General features: G+C 39.4%; 1 long non-coding RNA gene across 1 annotated transcript; it reads left to right on the top strand.

Moving 5' to 3' along the window:
- Positions 1-1649: 1649 nt before the first annotated feature.
- On the top strand, positions 1650-3911 carry LOC139937605 (uncharacterized). The gene is made up of 4 exons (XR_011786071.1): positions 1650-1786; positions 2095-2183; positions 2562-2675; positions 2792-3911. It is a non-coding gene; the product is annotated as an uncharacterized lncRNA (long non-coding RNA).
- Positions 3912-20539: the final 16628 nt, after the last annotated feature.

The following is a 20539-nucleotide window of genomic DNA, read 5'->3' as shown; positions in this document are numbered from 1 at the left end:
TAAACGCCGTTGGTCGACGGAACACGTTCGCCATTTGTTTTATAGGCTAAGTGCGTGTTATTAATGACATGGGAAATGTTCGGCCGTAGGGTATTCGCTGCAATCATAAAATACGTGAAAAATCATGCTGCATATACGTAGGTTCAGTGCATGTACGTTCGCTTGAGCGCACATGTACAGTCATGTACATGTCCGCCGGACGGTTTTTGCATAGCCCCGCACAGTACTGCATAATTTTATGCAAAAGTGTCCGGAGCGGACAGTATTGCATGGCGGACACAATTGCACCTGACACCGGCTATAACCATTATTGCGTTGCATGATCTACATAAATAGACATGTACCCATGTGTAAAAACAACCGACATACACGTATCAGGTAAATCCTTCGACATCGAAAGATCGTCCCGAAAAAAACACAAACAAGCTACCCCTAAATATGGTGGGACAACTACATGTAGCCTATCCCTTAAAGGAACAGTTGCCTTGAATCGGACGAGTTGGTCTATTAAAAGCGCTTGTAACCATTTGATATAAAATGTATATGGTTAGAAAGATGTTGTAAAAGTAGAATACAATGATCTACACAAACATGCCTCAAAATTGCGTGGTTTTCCTTTTACCTCGTCGACTAACACGGTCGGCCATTTATGGGAGTCAAATTTGTGACTCCCATATTTGGCCGACCGTGTTATTTCGCAAAGTAAAAGGAAAACCATGCAGTTTTGAGGCAAATTTGTGTGGATCATTATATTCTACTTTTGAATTATCTATCTAAACATATGCATTTCATAACAAACGGTTTCTAAAGCTTTTCAACGACCAACTTATCCAATCCAAGGCAACGTGTTCCCTTAAAGGGGGGGTACAGAATTGGTAAGAAAAAACCTCGTTAAAAATTCCTAAGATCACAGATTTACATAACACTTACACGGTTTAATGATGATGATAGTAGGAAACATCCCTTGAAATATTTCCGTCCAAAATTCCATATTTGATGAGAAAGAAAGAAAAGTAATTTAACGATCGGACTTTATCGCTCCGGTAGCGTTTTATTCATTTTTTTGAATCAATTTCGTAGATACTGCCCTCACACGACAAATAAAAGCTATTTTTTCACTCAATTGGGCACACGTAAATAATTCGCGAACGGTCGGTTTCTATGGTTCGCAGCAATCGTCGTTCTGAATGATGATCGATCTCGCCGCTCCCATAACACTTTAAAAACTTTTTCGAGCGCGCCAAGTTAACCCACCGTTGCATACGAGGTTGTGTTGTGTACATACACGTAGTCTGGCTCCCACACCCCAAATCTCTGACCTATTAAAAGAGGTCAAGGAATATGTGGTCAGCAACTAGACTAACTTAAACTCGTGCACCCCATCCAGTACACACACGCACGGCCCATTGAATACTTTTGGTCCACACTCCATCCACACTCGGCGCGCCGCCGCCGGGGGACTACCGATGCAATCAACCAATATTTGTCAGCAACAATGGATGATCGTACCAAAAACGGGCCGTCCGACACTCGCAGAGAGTGCAAAAAAAAAGAAGATCTAAAAGCAAAATATAACAAGGACCATAAAAAGACGCTATCTCTGCTAAACACATCGACGAAGCTTCCAGTTTCCGTTATTAGATGGCGTTGAACATCAGTAGAAATGAAAATGTCGTGTGCTAGTACTTAGTAGGTTGGCCACGTTTTTACTGGATAAATACGTCGTCGGCCAACAACATGCACCATCGAGGAGAAGAAGCAGCACCTCCAGTTCCAGCCCTATGAAGTGAGTATTTTGTATTTTAGAATCCAACAAACCCTTCACATCATCCACATCATATCGAGAAAAAAAGTAAAGATTCATTAAGAAAATCTTCACCGTCAAAACTCACTAGCACTCTGAAATCCCTGTGAATTCATGATTTTATTTTTAGTTCACCTTTTGGATCCCACCTTTTTATTTATTATAATGTTATAATTTAAGGGAACCTTGAAAAACAAAATCTAGACAATTAGACTGGCCTCTGTATCGAATGTGTTCAGTCACTCACTGACAATATTAATTAAAGCTTTCTTATTTATTTCCACATCTAGAGGCCTACCAATGGCTGTTTCAAGTTCAACACCTGTGGAGACAAAATCACTAGAGACTATCATGACAGTGACTCCATTTCCTCTGGACTGTAAGTTAATTTTACTTCTATGTTTTTGCATTGCTAATAATAAAATTAATCTTTTCAAACCTCCTTCAAAGACACTGGACACTGGTAATTGTCAAATACCAGTCTTTTCATTTGGTGTTTCTCAACATACAACAAACCTGTAAAAAGTTTAGCTCAATTTGTCGTCGAAATTGCAAGATAATAATGATGAAAAAAAAAAAAACCCTTGTCAGACAAAGTTGTGTGCATTCGGATGTCGGATGCTTGATTTCGAGACCTCTAAATCAAATTCTTAGGTTTCTAAATCAAATTCGTGGAAAATTACTACTTTCTGGAAAACTACGTCACTTTAGAGTACGTTTCATGACATTTTTGTGTTCTTATTTTTTTCAAATTCAGCATCAGTGTCAACTACAAGGTTGATGGCCAGTTTATTCACCCCCAGGAATTTGAGGGTGATATAACCCTACAAGATGACGATTTGTGGAAACCAGTGATGTCATGTAAAATAGGGTAAGTTTTTTGTCTTGTTTTTTAAACTTAAGTACCGGTATGCAATTACTTTTATTGTACATACGCAACTGGCATTATTCTATACACAGCTGACATTATTCCATGTATTTTTTTAGAAAAAGCTGTGAAGGACTTCAAGTGGTTGCACATGCTGAACAAGTCCACGGAATAGCCGACGAGGATGAGGAAGAAGCTGCACAACTTGAAGATGAGGTTGCCTTCACATGGTCGGGTCTACACTGGATCTTTTTAGATCTCACAATGTTTTATACTATGAACCTCTCCCCATTACTCGTTACCAAGTAAGGTGTTATGCTAATAAATATTTTGAGTAATTACCAATAGTGTCCACTGCCTTTAAAGTGCAGTATTGATTGAAAGTTGCTAAATGTACATACTGGATGTAAAGAAAGGCAATGCCCATGTGTATTTCTGCAACAAATACATTCCTCATCTGTTGGCATTGGTCAGCAATGTGTACAAGTACGTACACCACTCTAGATCTTGAGCAGGCCGAGGTTGGGCTGGCTGCTGTGGTTGCTCGTGCAAAATGTCGAAGATGAGACCTGGGCTTCTCTCTGCAGCTTGCAGCAGCAACTGCCGAACTCCTTCGATTGACATATTTGCAATGCCCTCCTGCGTAATTAGAAATTGGCAATGTTTAATTATTTTGATTCCCTATCTATATTATCAGACTAACCTTACATTGATGACAGTATACTACAAACAAAAAAGGTTCTGGGTTTGTAGCTACTAAAATTGTGCAGGTTTATGAGCTGTATACATGCAGTTCGTGCTGTAGGGTTGTCACTACCTACAGCATCCATCTATGTACACCTGTGTACATGAATCCCAGTATGTTGAATAAACACTTGGATGTGGGTGGTTTGCAAGTAAAAGGGGTCCAAGTAGTCTGCAAGTCTACAAAGTCATAAGTTTCAATAGAAATATGCAATGTACATGTGGGTTTGTTTTACCTTCAAAATAAACTTGTGCATTCCAATTATCTGCGCTAGTTGTGTACCCACATTTCTTGCTAGCAGTCATGGCTGATGTGTTTTAACATTGGTATTTAATTATTTATTTGACAGATTTGACAATTGAATTGATTGTAATCAAGTCCAACAAGAGCTTTGGATTTTGTTGTTCTTAGGTGTGAACATTATTTAATGTAACTCTACAGTTTGATTGTCGAGGGATTTATCAACCATGGTAGAGCCAGAACGAAAGTTATGATTGGGGGGGGGGGGGTGAATCCCAGAATTCTAGTGGTAAATTTGTTCTGTTTACATGGTTTTTTTTATCATAGGCCTTTCTGTGTAGTAAATAATTGATGAGGAATTTAAAATGTCAATAAAAAGTTAGAATATTTTTGCCCAACTTATGTACCACTACTAGTGAATTAATTTTAAATTGATGTTTACCCTTAATCTTTGCTGCCTCTGTTCACGAAGAACAGTTACGGCCTGGGCTTGTGGCAGAGGTTGCAGTGCCACAACCCTTCTGCCTCTAGTGCCCCTGGCTGCCCTTCCTCTCCCCCCTCTTGATGATGCCTCTCACCTTGTGCTGCCTTGTCCCCTTACTGTGCCTAAGCTTGTCCCCTTGCTCGTCTGCCTTGCCCACTTCTGCCCTCCCTTCCTCTGGTTGTAGTATGTAGGTTAAAGACATGATATGACTTTTTATATTTAATGATTAAAAAGAAAATAATTCAGTTCAGTCTGAAAGCTTACTGTCTGTTTATAAATAATTTCATAAAAGTATGTATCATCTACAGTATCATCAGAGAAATAGTTTTGCGTATAAATAGCTTGAGATGATGTGAAGGCTTAGCAAGATGCGACTGCAACAATTACAATATGTTTACAAAGCTGGACCTCGAACATAAATTTGTCGATTTCTTTTTGGTTGAGAGGTTTATTGGATCAGTGTAGAAAAGCAGATTAAAATGAATAATGGTCACTCTAAACATGCACACACGCACGCACTTCACAAATAACGCGCACACATGAGCCCATGACTAGTGAAAGTATAATAACTTATTTTTGGCAAATTATTTTGTCTACTGAAATCTGAGTTTTTTACTAGCCAAACTACACTCTATAGGGCCATTGTATCCTTGGATTTGTCATATTCATGGTGCTTGAGTAAGCATGGATAGATGTGTACGAATTGCATCTCGTTCTTCCTAAAGTCGGAAACTTAGATTTCACATAAACACAACACTGGGTTGGGGGAGAGGGCTATTTATGTCATCGATTCCTTACCTGACTTTGTCCTTCTAATTCAGGTGACCACACTTCTTCATCGGCACGAACCACTTGTGAAGAATTCGAACTCATTTTAGTTTGTAGGCTATTACACGAGATACAGCTAGGACGACTGTGTTGTACAATAATATACAACATTCATTCACAGGCGCGTGTACTGTGATGTGTAGCTGCGTTTGTTGCTAACTAAAAAAAATATCTTCTGTAAACTAAATGCTATATAATTACTATCCTCCATTCTTTATTCGAGGAAATTTTCATTAAAATGGAACTAACCCCCTGTTATGCACTTATAGGAACACACATTCTACCTCTACTCAAGACCCATGGTTGAGAAAGCCGATATGGATTAATAAAAATAAGTGTGTAAATACAAAAAAATACAGAAAAATAAATGAATCACGTGAGCCTAAACGATAAGGATAAAACTGCCATTGCCACTGTCAAAAGACATTGTTGAGGCAATATATAGGCTATGTACAGTATACCGAGTTAAAGAACCACTTGTCGTAACCCCCCTTTCAACCTTGATTTTGGCCCAAAGTTTTTTCCCTGTTTTTGTTGCTCGAAACAGAACAATTAGTCAAGAAAAAGAGATAGATTTTTTAGAATGGCTATAGTTTCCGTGTGGAGGGATGCGTCCGGGCTCGCCGGCTGCCGCATGGCCGCCCGACGGCTGTGTGTAGGCGCGGACCGCCCGGGTTGCTTTGCGCCCGTCATGTGTGATGATCCCAGTATATTTTGTTGTCGTTGTTTACGTTTTCACATAATCCATGTACTTTACCTTATAAAATACAATGTAGGTATAGCTCCACGGAGACGACAAAATTTCATTTCATTTGTAATTGAGGAGCTCATACATAGAGCTCATGAGTGATGGCATTGTAGGTCCATAACTCCCTCCGACGAGAGGGTTTTGGGCCAGTTACATAAAAAATATAAAATAAAGCAGCTATTAGGTCTATTATATCATGGATCGGTACCTCCATGATTATTTGGTCAATCGTGGAGGAAGATTCTAAAAAAAAATTATTATCTTACTGTGAATGATTCCTCTTTATTTTATCTAATTAGACACGACACAAATGTATGAAAATAAACTTCATAATTATCATGTTGTTATAAATTATCTAACAGGTTTTTCTCCATGTTCATCGGCAGTACTTTACAATTGTTTATGAGTTTGGCGTATTTTTCCACGGTTGATGGAGTGTCCCCACCCCCCCCCCCCCCCCCCCCCGGCCGTGAGCACCATCATCCCTGTTCAAGTCGAAGTAGTAAAAGAGTATGCTGATGCTGTATGTATCAAAGACATAGAGCTCTTTTGACGTTAACCACACATACATGATTGTACACGCACACACCGCGCGTGTGACGGAGGGCCTCATTATTAATGCAGATGAACCTTCGGTGACCTTTCAGTATACAACCGCAAACGGCCAACTCGCAAAACCCTGAGTACGAATGAGTATTTCAACGGCTGTCCGTGCTGAAACGCATGAGGGCGACATTCAAAATCTATCTATGGAAATTTGCAAGCCTGGACCGTGCATGGATATTCGAATGATTTAGCGGCAAAAGTGTAATCGGTTTTTCACTATTTTCTCGGGACTCAGATGGCCGATCGATCTAAAACTTCTACAGGTTTGTCAGTTTATGTATATGATGGATTACATAAAGTGCTTACACTGCCAGCAACTATGTTATTGGTAAAACCAATTCTGTAACGTTCCTTTAAACATTTTCCAGTGATATTAAGATGATTTAAACACAGTACAATACTGATGGAGCGAGAGGGAAGGAGCAGGAAGGGGATCTCTGGGACATTATCGAGCTTTCGATTTGTGGCAAGGAGCACACAGGACGGGACAGAGCATAACACAGTAATCTGTATTCTCACGCTTGAGTGCGCCCGTCCTGGATGTTGTGGACCGCATGGTGATATAGAATTGATTCAAGTAACATTCCCGATGAGGGTCCTTTTATTTACAGTCCCATCGCCTAAAAATTATACAACTTTTGCGAGGTTGGCATCCCCCAACCTAGCCCCCTGTGCCTGGCCATTCTCGGGACCACAAAAGCTACATTTTGAAGTCGGATATGATTTTTTAGGATCTCTCGCACGAGAACGGGGCTTGAATCGAGTCTATCACAAGGCTCCCCACCATACAACGTGTACAAACGCCATCACTCCGTTGTCGTACAGACCGGACGTTGTTTCACCAAATTAGCGTTCCGAAACTCTACACGACGGAGTCTACTTCAGTTGGGCGCATGCGTCGATCGATTAATCCCTTATAGTGTATTTTTACCCCAGGAAAGATGAGGCCACTAAGCATTAATGTACGTGTTGTACATGTACCGTCTTTCTCACATGGGTGCAACCAACCAAGCGTGTCTAGAATACCCCCTATACACGTGTACTTGTGTTGCATCGACATGCAAACTCCATGATTGGGACGGTAAGGCCATGGAGTTTACCTCCATAAGGCACACGTAGTTATTGTACCTCATCTTCCCTGGGAAAAAAAAACACACTTAGAATTTGTTCACCGTCCTGTGTCCCTACCGTGGTCTTTCGAAAGCACGCTAATACCACTATGCGGAGGTTAGTCGGAGCATGGCCAGAGCCACGATCCCTATAGCCGTGCTCCAGGAGGACTGCCAAAGCTCACTTCGGACCCATCAGAACACAGATATAAGCTTACGACTACGTCACTGCACGTTTAATCAATGAAATCATAGCATCAAATTAAATCAATCGTTGGTTCGGAAAAGGAAGTCCCCGTATTTATCCTATCGTCAGCCCGTCGGGCCTTTGGATGGGGCGCTTGGACGGTGTGACGGCGCTCTTAAGCACAGATTTGCGCTCACGGCTCAATATAGTTAAAATCCTTACAGGGTACACCGTACAGGTAGAATTCAGCGGTAAGCAACGTACAAAGGGATAACTTCGTTGCTCACTAGTAAACATGATGATTCAAGATATATTGTCACACTCAGACCAAATGAGTAGACAGCAACAAGAAACTCACAGTTCTGACTTACTGACTCAGAAATTGGTAATAATATGTTGTTTGACAAAGGAAAATAAACTAAATGGACATGCCTTTTCACTGCCCTATGCCTTAAATAAGGTTCATATTTATCACATGTATTATAGTGTTAAAGGCACTGGACACTATTGGTGATTATTACTCAAAACGATTGTTATCATAAAAACGTACAAGGTAACGAGCAAAATAGAGAGCTGTTGATAGTATAAACATTGTGAGAAACGGCTCCCTCTGAGGTAACGTAGTTTTTGAGAAAGAGGTAATTTCTTACTCAAATAAAAAAATACTTGGAGTCTTTTATCATGCATCTGAAAGCTATGCAACAAGGATGTGCTTTGTTTGCATTATTCTTTTGCAAGTTCGATTACCAATTGAGGCAAACCACACAGGTTTGTTACTTTATGCAATGTTTGGATACATACACAAAACGAGAATTGGTCTCTGACAGACATTTACCAAACGTGTCCAGTGCACTTTAAAATACTCAGCTGTAACTGTATACACATTTCTAATGGTCAAATTACTAATAAACTCAACCCTTGACTTTTTGCACAAAATGAAACAGCTATTCCGTCAATTTACTTCATGTTCCGATTCTACAAAGTATATTTTTTGTGCAATTTTTGTGAAAACTTGCCGAAACTATTCATTCACGAAGTTCTATATGATAAAGTTAACAAGTTTCACAAGTTTACAGTAAGACGAATTTTTGTTGGCCAAAAACTCAGTTTCAGTATTGGTTTTTTCCAAATTCTACAAATAACTATTTTCACTTTATTCTATAAAAAAACAACATTCCCGTCGATTGTGTGCGCAATGACGAGATATGATTGCAAGACATTAGGAACGATGGTAAGACATTCGTAACATTCCTAACTAAGTGCATTATTAACGTTTGTAAGCCCTTTCGTAAGCATTCGCAAGCATTCGTAACATTCGCTAGCAATCGCTTCATTTGTTTGAAATTGTTGGTAAGCTCAGTCGCGACGTGCGCAACGTTCGGTGCCTATTTGTAAGGCATTGGCTAGCATTGTCAAGCGTTGGTAAGCATTCGTCATAATATTGTTAAGGAGAGGTCGAGGGACGACCGAGGGGTGACCAAGATGAAAATATTCACCGTCCAATCGCAATTGTTTGGCGAATTCACCGCGAATGTAAAAAAAATTATTCGCAGTAATTTATTCATAATCGCAAGAATATTCGCCACATTTTGATTGAGTGATCTTCGAAAAGAGGTGGAGAATGACCAGTGAACGTTCCGAAACGTGCCAACGCTTGTGAAAAACGGCGAATGTTGCGAAGTTTGAGCGATTGTCAAGTAATATTGATAATTCCAATCGTAAGCCCATTCGCTAGCATATTTCCCCTAGTGTGAGAGTAGCATAAGACCTCGTTATTATTGTTCTATAATGGAGACCTTCGCAAACAACTTTCTCTCAAGCTATGAATTTTGATAACCAAAGGTGTTCAGCAGTGTCTTTAACAACGCAGAGTGTGGGGGGGGGGGGGCGGCTTTCACTAACAGCCCTAGATTACAGTTTGGCGGTCATGCCCCAACACTTGGTCTTGCATTTTGAAAGAAGAACATTGCATGGTGGAAATACGATATGACAAGGTTTGCGGTACACCATGTATTGACTATGAGTTGGGGTGGTTCTGAAAAGAACCGTTGTATCAATACGACGTTTCGATCAGTTTGCTCTGAAAGCAGAGGTATCGAAATCAAGCATCTGAAAGCACACAACTTCGTGTGACAAGGGTGTTTTTTCTTCCATTATAATCTCGCAACTTCGACTAGCAATAATTGAGTTCAAATTCTCACATGTTTGTAATTTTGTGCGTATACACCAAGTGAGAAGACTGGTCTTTGACAATTACCAAGGGTGTCCAGTGCCTTGAACTGATCTGCACAAACCCTGGTTTGGTTCGTTTATACATAGTCTGTTATAATAAATTGATCATTTGATTGCCAGCTAAACCTTTCTGCTGATCGAACAGATAAGCAGGAAAGAATGCTTGTTTAATAATATGTGCTTCACTTGGGTTTTCAGTGTAATTTTTATTTTTATTTTTTTTAATCATAAATCTCGGTCAACTTCTTTTTGATTCACCCTGTAATTCAACTTCTGAAGATCAGTGGCAGAAACTTGACCGAACCAAATAATGATGGACGAACAAAATACATAAACTTCCAATTCATTGCCAAACTTAAAACACACTGACTAAAAGACCAACATGAGTTTCTTATTACTACCTATTTTGTATTCTTCATTATTTGTTGATATTATTTTGTTTGGTTACATGTCTTTTGTGGCTGTAGCTCCACACTCACAACAAATAACACGCTGATGACGAACACCCTCAATTGAACCGGCTCTTCTCAGAGCCAACACTCACACTAAAGAGATTTACATATGGTTGTATCCACAAGTTTACTTAGGGAATAAAAGGGTAGCGACGAGTTATTACACGGCCTTTTAAAGCCGGCAGGTTCACATTGCCGTTTGATAAATTCGGCTCGGGCCTTTGGCGCACGGCAACGACCCTACAAGGTTTTAAACGGACGTTTAAGAACGAGTCACTACTCTTTTATTCCCATTCATCAATGCCCTTTTGTTAACAAATGTATTAGAAAAACAAAACAATTACAGACACTTTGACTGTTGAAAATTCGAGGTTTGAATTTTTTTTTTTTTTCAATTGAGTTTAACTTTTCGTAAAAAGAGTAAAGTTTGATTGGCCTTCTTTAGTAATCACTTTTCATTTTCCGAGTCGGGTAATTGGCAATTTGAGTATGGCAGCAAGCAAACCTGTGGATATGGACAATGGAACTGGAGGGCATTTAGTGATAATGACGGACTTGAAAATAATGATGGCGAATTAGTTCCCCCATTTGAGTTTATAGAAATAGAAACGTTGACGTAAATGAGGGGGACATGACGTATTGAAATTCAAAACTGTACTCGATCAGGAAAACAAAAACTGTTTCCAAGACAACCAGTTATTGACGTATGAAGAAAAACACTGTCATGCTGGCTTTCTTGCGTTTAAATCAGCCGACGACATCTTCAATACTTCTTCTCGCGTATGTCGAGAAAAAAATCGTTTTAAATTCAGAGGCTTGGGCATGGAGACAGACGATAAACAAAATATGGACATGGATATGAAGCTTAACTTTTCCTTTTTGTTTTGTTTCTGTCCTGTATTAAAGCATCGCTCCTCAAGCTCTGCTTTTCGGAGTTTACCCCCATTATGACCATTCTGTATGCCTCTTTTGTTAGTTTAGTTGATACATAATATTTGTCTTTCTGTGAACTTTTTAAAAATCTTTATTCCCAACAGCGCCCTCTTTCGTTGGACCAAAGAGAGCGCAGTTGGGAATTCCCCAAAAAGTTCGCGCCATATGATTTTTACAAATTGTAAACTTTGATTTATTATAATTTGATTCCAGATGACGCCATTGTTACGTAATTGGGTCTGTGGTGTCTTGATACTAAGGTTCAACTATCTGTTGAGTTTTAATGTCAAATCAATCTCAATCTTGAGTTATTCCGTAGATAAGCTCGAAAGTTGTTTTTTGATGAACAAAAAAACGAAGGCCAGGTCGTTACCCAAGGTAACGACCCGAAAGTTAAAATCCTACGATTTTGGCTTTAACTTTTCAAATGTTGCCAAAGTCTTTATCTATCCGTTGCCTAAGTATGAACATCATAGCTTTTATATTCGGTGAGATACAGTAACAAGCAAAATGGTAATTTGTTCAACTTTAAAAACCTTGTCATGACGTCATCAATGACGTGATCATTCCAAAAAAGTGGCGGTTTCATCTACACACTATTGCCTGTGTACATACTTTTGTTTAAATTTGCTGGAGAAGGTTCAGAGAGAGAACGCGAGAAAAATCCCCAGGACAATAACAATAGTTAGCCGAACACCTAATAACAATAGTTGTTCGGCTGTTAGCCGAACACCTAAAAACAGAACAATAACAATAGTTGTTCAGCTGTTAGCTGAACACCTATAAAAGAAGAAGAAGAATTATTAAGAAAAACTCAAACAAAAACGAACAAAAATAAGAGGTGTTCCGTGCTGAATGCCCGAACAACTAAAACCTATAAAACGAACACGAACAAACACAAGAGGTTGACATTGTGAGTTAGAGCAAGGCAGATGATTCTGAGTCATGGTGAATTTACAAGGCTTTGCGAAAAGGGCACCATGCAAACTCTTATGCGCGTGGGGGTATTAAGCAGAGGAAAACTACCACTGGGCTTAGTTTCACAGCATCCAGTTGTTTACTGTGTGATTCTCGAGCGGCACTCGCTGCTTACATATGCTGCTTATAACTTTTATCCCAATTTCACGACTGTTGCGACATTGGGTTGCCGTTATTATCCAAGTTTCAAAGGTAGCTAAACTCTCTGATCAAATGGAGCCATCTGTTCTTAGTAGCAAAGTTCGCGCTGTCCCTACGCACGTCACTACTGCATTTGGTGTACTTTCTGTGGATTAATCCCGCACTTATGCTACTCTTAAAATGTGGAGACAATGGGTCGTATGAATAAAAAGTAGTATTTACTGACAAGTACTAGCAAAAAGTAAAAGCATAAACTTCCAAGTAGAAGCATTCAATAAAAGCATCTTCTTAATTCCGTATGAATAAACCTATTCTTTTACTGCAAAGTATTCACTTAATGCTTTGGAGTAAATACTTCTGATATACCATGTCTGAATGGCTCTTAACAAAAGGTTTCCCTTGTATTACAACTCCCATTCACGTCTACTTACGCACTCACACACACAGCCAAAGCAGCATTTGATTTAACAGAAACATAGAAATTTTTAAGTCAGCCATGAGGTTTTTATTCTGACAACATTTTGATGAAGACGACTCATCTGGACACATGGAATAAAAACGTTTTTGTTAAGCTTTTTTAAACTTGGAGTGGAGCATTACAGCGCTGTATAGAGAAGATGAGAGCTGGATAATAACATGAACAACATTCGATTGAAATGCATTTAGATTTTTAAAAAATTACTTCTTCTGATTTTATGAACAATTAGCCTTAATGATTGAGGCATTCATTTCTGAGTTGAAAAAATTCTTTATATCTTTGTAAAAAGCTTACTGTAATGATACAAAACGTTTTTTTTGCAAACGGTTTTATTTTATCCTCAGCATATACAAACACGTTTGATTAAAAGCAGTTTGAGTTTGTGTGTATTGTTTCTGTTGTGAAACACTGTGTATGTGTCTATGTAATATTTCAGTGATGTCTTTCCTTTGGACTAAAACATTTATCCTGTGAGGAACATTCATAAACACTGTCATTTCTTCGGACGAGCCTTTTACTTCTGTGCCCAAGGTAGCTCTGGAGCTACCTTGAAAAATCACTAGTACTTACTTGCATTTTGTAGTATATTCTTCGTTTTATTCATATGGAAGTAAGTAAGTGCTAAAATTAAACGAATTTACTTTTTGGTAATTTTTATAGATACTTTTAGCATTTTAGTAAATACTTTTAAGTAACAGTTTTTTACTTCCTTTTATTCATATGGATGGTAGTAAATACTTGAAATTTTCAAGTAAAAGTAAGTACTACTTTTTATTCATACGACCCTATATGCTAACGAAAGTGCTTACGAATGGAAATATTTGCCAATCGCTCAAACTTCGCAACATCCGCCGTGTCTTCGTAAGCTTTGGTAACAAATTCGGAACGTTCACAAGTAATTATTCACCACCTCCTTTACGAAATCGGTAAATTAAGAAAGCGCTTCCCAAATTTCAGCGAATGATGTGAAGACGGTCATTCGCCATCGATTTTCGGATACAATGTTGGATACAACATACATGTATTACAGTGTATGTCCATCCAATGATGTTTTATGTGTGTTAACATTCCCTAATGTTTTGATCACTGCGGTTCGTACAGATTTTTTTCCAGACAGACTGTCGCTCATGTTAACATGTTAGTGAAGGTCAATATGGATTGCAATGACCGAACTAGCATGAACATCTGACGTCACACTCCGAGGCTCGTGAGTATCGCCATCCAATCCCCATCCAGGGTCGTGGCCATTCGATAAAGGCCCTAGCCTAGTCACTACTCTTTTGTTCCCATTCATTAATGCCTTTTTGTTTAAAAGGCGTAAAAAAGTAAGAAACTATGTAAAACTTATCCGTTTTCCGATGCCTTGAGCGCTGTACGTGTGTTGCATTTTTATGACTGAGACAGTTTTCGAACATGCATTCGTGCGAGTAATTAGTCTTGGTGCTAGACTTTTCTCGTTTTCCTTTCACACAGCGCGGCCAACTCACCAACAGCGCCCGCATCGTCCGTAACGAGAAACGTCTGGCACCAAGACTAGCGCGTATTATGCATCTAAACGTGTCCGAAAACAACCGGTTAAAAAAAAACAGCCCCAGTTGGTCTTTATCCACCGTTTAACACCCCCACATACGCGCTCTCCACCAATAGGAATAGCGAAACTGTCTGAGGTATTTATGAATATTGATATAAAAGAGACTCGGTTGTTTGACCACCAATTATTTCGTTGACGATATTTCGTAGATATATCTTCTTGAATGTTTGCTCATGTGTTGTGAAAGACAGAATTATTCACACAAATAACCCACAGAACTGTTTCTTACAAGTTTCCCTCTTCGACTTTTATAAATCTAATATGGCATCAAATGGTGGTTTAGCCACAGCGTTTAACGTCGCTATCGGATGCTCAGCCATTCTCGGAAACGGTTTCGTGATTTTCGTCATGACGGTCAGACGTAAACAGTTCAGCTCCTTCACTAACCGACTTATCCGTCACCAATCCATCATCGACCTCGTCTCTGGTATGGTGTTTCTCATCATGGTTTGGATCAAACAGAGCTCACTTCTGGAGAATTTTGAGAGAAATTTCTTTGGTGTTTTTCTCTGTAGATTCATTCACTCAAGCTTTTTTGTTTGGGGTTTAAGTGTGACGTCCACGTACAATCTGGTGGTGATATCGCTAGAGCGTTTTCTTGCCACGTGCCATCCGGTCAAACACCGCAACTACTGCTCACTCTTCAAGATCAGAGTTTCAATGTGTGCTGCTTGGATCATCGGTTTTACACATGCAATTACATATGTGGTCATATTCACAGTTAAGCAATCAGAGTGTGTGTACGAGTGGTTCTTTTTACACATTGGCAGAGTCCCACTCTTTTGTTCTTCATTTTTAGTTGAGTTTACTATACCAGTAGTTCTGATATCATTTTCTTACACACGAGTTCTTCTTTTGTTGAGACACAAGTTGATTAATGGCACAGTCAACCAGCAAGCAGATGGTGTATTGAGTAAAGCAAAGCGAAACGTCATAATGACAATGTTAATAGCTGGCGTTATGCTTTTCATTTGTTGTACACCATTGGAGATGATGCGGTTTTTGTTTTGTTTCGGAATTACGCGGGAACCAACCGAGCTGGTCAGAATAATTTTTGACCGGATTGGTCATGTGCAACATGAGCGTGAATCCAGTCGTTTATTGCTTCAAATACCAGTATTTCCGTACACAGCTCAAACAACTTGTACGGAGCCGATTTGGTCGAAACCGAGTGCGTCCCGGAGAGGAGTCTAACGGGACCTCCTTAGCCATTTTCCCGGTACAGCAGACTGCAACAGCAACGGTAAGCTAAGCATAGAAACCCGACAGCAATTTGCTTTTGGATGTTAGCATTGGTCCACACCACAACTTTGTAACCACCCGTAACAACTGTGTTTTGGTATCCTTGTCAGTCTAAACGATTTTTTTCAAAACAGTTTCTCTTATCTCACTGAGTAGGTGAGAGAATTATTGCATTGCACACATCCCATCAGTATAGGTCGTTTTGAACACGACAAAAACTTTAATTCATTATGCTGGCGCATGCTACCTCTAACTCTTGCAAAATCACTCTTCAAGATCAAAGTTTCAATGTGTGTTGCTTGGATCTTCGGTTTCACTTATTCGCTGAGGTTTTTCTTCGTCTACACAATCAATGGGGGCAAGTGCGGCTTTGATCCATCCATTAGTCCCACAGCATTGAAGATTGTGGTCTGTGTCAGTATTTTCATCGAATTCCAGTGATCTTCATATCGTTTTCGTACTGTACAATACTCCTCGTTCTTCGACACAAACTTGACAATGCTAACGCCGTCAGCAAGATGTCTTCAGTAAGGCTAAAAGAAACGTAATCACTACAATGCTGATATCTGGTTGCATGTTTTTCATTTGCGGGACTCCGGTGCAGACGTTTCGTCTACTCTATACCACTGGTGTCCTGACTTCATCAACACCTTCACTAGACTTTTTTTTTTAAACCAAACATGTAAAACACTAGTCATGTGTAACATGAACTTGAATCCAGTCGTTTATTGCTTTAAGTACGAGCATTTCCGTACACAGCTCAAGCAACTTGTACGGAGCCGATTCGGTCGAAACCGAGTGCGTCCTGGAGAGGAGTCTACCGATGCGCCATCTTTATCAATTAACCCAACACAGCAGACCGAAACCAGACCATTGTAAGATCTTCTTTATATGCAGCTTCATCATTTACAATGATATCCAAGTCGAGCAAATGACAAGTTCCGCAAGTCGATGTTGATGTTGCGTATCATGATTTCCGCAATAGTCACCGTTTTTATGCAAACAAGATCTCTGAAACTGAGGATATCATCTCTACAAGTTGTTTGCATGGTGAGTCTATACTAATTGAGAGAATTAAAAAGAGTCGACTCTTCAAAACTGAAAGAATATCTTATTTCTCATTAACTCCTTGTTTGACTTCGGCCGAATTGAGACGTTATAAACATCAAGTCAGCTGTTTGTTCGTTACGTGCCGTCGATCTATAATGACATCATCCTTTTGTGAAAAATGAACTAATGCGCTCCGTAAACAAATGTGCATTCTTTACTACAGTGGATTATTAGAGGTAGAATAAAAATGTTAATTAACATTATGTCCGCTGTTTTTCATACATAATTTTAGTTAAAGACAGTGGACACTATTGATAATTGTCAAAGACTACTCTTCACAGTTGGTGTATCTCAACATATGCATAAAATAACAAAGCTGTGAAAGTTTGAGCTCAATCGGTCGTCGAAGTTGCGAGACAATAATGAAAGAAAAAACGCCATTGTCAAACAAAGTTGTGTGCTTTCAGATGCTTGATTTCAAGACCTCAAATTCTAAATCTGAGGTCTCGAAATCAAATTCGTGAAAAAAAACCTTCTTTCTCGAAAACTACATTACTTCAGAGGGAGCCGTTTCTCACAACGTGTTATACTATCAACAGCTCCCCATTACTCGTTACCAAGTAAGGTTTTATGATAATAATTGTTTTGAGTAATTACCAATAGTGTCCACTGCCTTTAATGTAATTGGCTAACACGACAAAAACGACTCATTGAACAATGGATTGTTGTTCCCCTTTGGTACATGAAACAGTTTGTACACACTACAAACTTAAAGCAATTTTAGCACAATCAGAGAAAAGAGGCTGTATAATGTCTAACGACAGAGGGCGTTTGAATATTAAACATGTTTAGTAATTGGTATTGGGAACTCTTGAAAATGTGTTGAGTTTTGGTGAAAAATAAACAATTGGCTTTTTATTGTTCGTCTAGAAAATGTTTTCAACCACTTTGCCAAGGTATTTATTCGGCAGTACTTATATTTAGTTTAAAAAGCACAAGAGATTCGTTGGAAAGAACCATATAGATCAGGCTTTAATATCTGATAGTTTGGTCCACTATGTTAATAATATGTGTCCATATTTTTGTTAGATAGATATTACTCACGATAATTGTAAATAATAATTGGGATTTAGTTTGGTTCAGTTTTAGTAATAACGTAACACGACGGGAAGTAATACTTGATGTCGTGATCACGTGACTTATCTGAGCCTGAGAAATCGAGTGACAAGAGTTAGCCCAACTTTAGGAACAATTATTGAAGTGGAGGATTCTCGGATGACATTTCTAGTCAAATCAAGTCTTCATTACCGCCCTAAATCAAAACTAGGAGGAAGTCTATTCATAAGAGTTCTCACGAGAGGGCGGTCTACAAATAGACGAATGTTGCAACGTGGTGCATCACGGTAACCTTCCCTTAGCAATCAATGCTTAATGCTAATGATTTAAAAACATACTTTTAAAACATTGAAAAGTCTCTCGGCCTCAGATAACACGTGTCATTTTGTCACAGTTGAACTGCATGCTCACGCCATCAATTTGTTTATAATTAATAATGTTGTTGTAGTTTGTTTGTATAAGTAAGTCTGCTGCCACCTAGTGTCAAAAAATGTCTGACATAAGGCACTCTCTTCGCTCAGCCCAAACTAGACTGGGCCCCTGTCTTTATCCACAAGGACAAAGACAAGTCCCCGCCGCTAGATCCAGCAATTCCATTGTATATAATGATATCATTGGATACGTGCAGTGACATGAGCTTTCCATGCCCAAAAAGTACATGCAGTACTGCGGCATGATCGTCGTGTATCTCTGGGTGCGTTCGTTTAGCTTCCCTGGGTCATCCCCGGTCTGCCATGGTGCGTTCGAATAGCTTTTGACGTCATTCCAGGGGCTCACCCGGGTCAGCCCCCAGTGCCCTGCTTGTGGAGTGGGTCACTTGGGGGGCTTGCCCCAGGTAAACGACGTCACTACAAGAGCGGTGAGTGGTCGTTCGTTTAGCTCTTGTCAGGGGCTCACCCGAGTGAGCACCGCGGGGTAGACCCAGGGAAGCTAAACGAACGCACCCTGTGTTTGATTGGTCTGTGATGTCACTGCATGTAAAGTTACTGTACTGTATCCAATGGAATCACTAGATCTGAATAGAAAGTACCTGTCGTTATCCTTGCGGATAAAGTCAGGGTCCCAGTCTAAGCCCAAACTAGCCTGGAAATCTTATGTCGAGGCTCGTGAAAAACGCCAGAGAGTGGCATCTAGCGTTGGTCAATCACTATAGATTCATATTATACAGACGACCGCAATATGCCAATCAGAACACATACATAGGTAGCTTACGTCACTGCACGTTTAATCAATGAATACATAGCATCAAATGAAATCAATCGCTGGGTCTGAAAAGCAAGTACCCGTCTTTATCCTATCTGTAGCCCGTCGAAGGGGTGCTTAGACGGGGCGAGGGGGGGGGGGGGGGGGGGCTCTGTAGCACGGACTTTGCGCTCACGGCTCATTACACTTAAAATTTTTACAGGGTGCACCGTAAAGGTAGAATTCAGCGGTAAGCAACGTAACAGGGATGATCTCGTTGCTCACTAGTAAACATGATGAATCAAGATACATTTTGGCACACTCAGACCAACTGAGTAGACAGCAACAAGAAACTCACAGTTCTCACTTACTGACTTAGAAATTGATAATAATATGTTGTTTGACAAAGGAAAATACACTAAATTGAGGTTCCTTTTCGCTGCTCTATGCCTTAATAAAGGTTCATATGTTATCATTATATGTATTATAGTGTTAAAGGCAATGGACACCATTGGTGACTACCCAAAGCAATGTTAGCATAAAACCATTATTGAGCAGATGGAGAGCTGTTGATAGTATGAGACATTGTCAGAAATGGCTCCCTCTGAAAAAACGAACTTTTTGAGAACGAGGTAACTCTCACTCAAATATATTGAAAAATAGACTTCAGACCTAAAACATTTTATTAAACATTTGTTCATTGTTCTCTTGCAACTTCTACGACCAATTGAGTTAACATTTTCAGAAATTTTTAATTTAATATGCATATGTTGGGATACCAAGTGAGAATGCCGGTCTTTGACATTTACCAAACGTGTCAACTGCATTTATTACTCAGCTGTAACTAATTACACGTTTATAATGGTAAATTAATAATAAACTTAACACTTCACTTTTTGCACAAAATGAAATTGTCAGTTTACTTGATTCTAAGTGAATATTTAAAAAGCAGCGAGCGATGAATCTTATTTCCAATTCGCTTGAATTTTGATGACAAAGCACTAAGTAGATCCTAAACATTGCGAGTCTATATGTTGATGACGTCATGTGTTGCGTTGCTATCAATTAATTTAGTAATTTTAGACCAGTTTGCTCATTTCTATGGAGAGGGAACGTTTTTGTCAAAGGATTTGGGTACTTTTTTCAAAATGTCCACAGATTTACATTAAACTTACAGGGTTTGAAGATAATGATAGTGGAAAGCTTCCCTTCAAATATTACTAACTGAGATTCTGTAGTTTTTCACGGGGTATTTCAGCGGCAAATTTTGGCTCGTGCACGCGCGTTGGGACTAGACATTCTACGCTCACACAGCTAGTGCAGAAATTCAGCATGTGCACGTTAGCGGACAATGGTGATCGTATGGGCAGAATTCGGCGGTAAGCAGAGCCATAAAATTGGGCTCTGTTTGGGGTGGGTTACCATTTGTAGCAACGAGTTAACAATAATGTGCATCCATGGTGATTAATCACTACAATAAATTATGCATAAGCGAGTTTAACTTAACTAAACTCCACAATTCCCA

Source organism: Asterias amurensis, chromosome 5 (genome assembly GCF_032118995.1).
Source record: "Asterias amurensis chromosome 5, ASM3211899v1".
NCBI classification, from domain to species: Eukaryota; Metazoa; Echinodermata; class Asteroidea; order Forcipulatida; family Asteriidae; genus Asterias; species Asterias amurensis.
The sequence above is the reverse complement of the archived record's forward strand: the minus strand, read 5'-3'. Positions and strand labels throughout refer to the sequence as shown.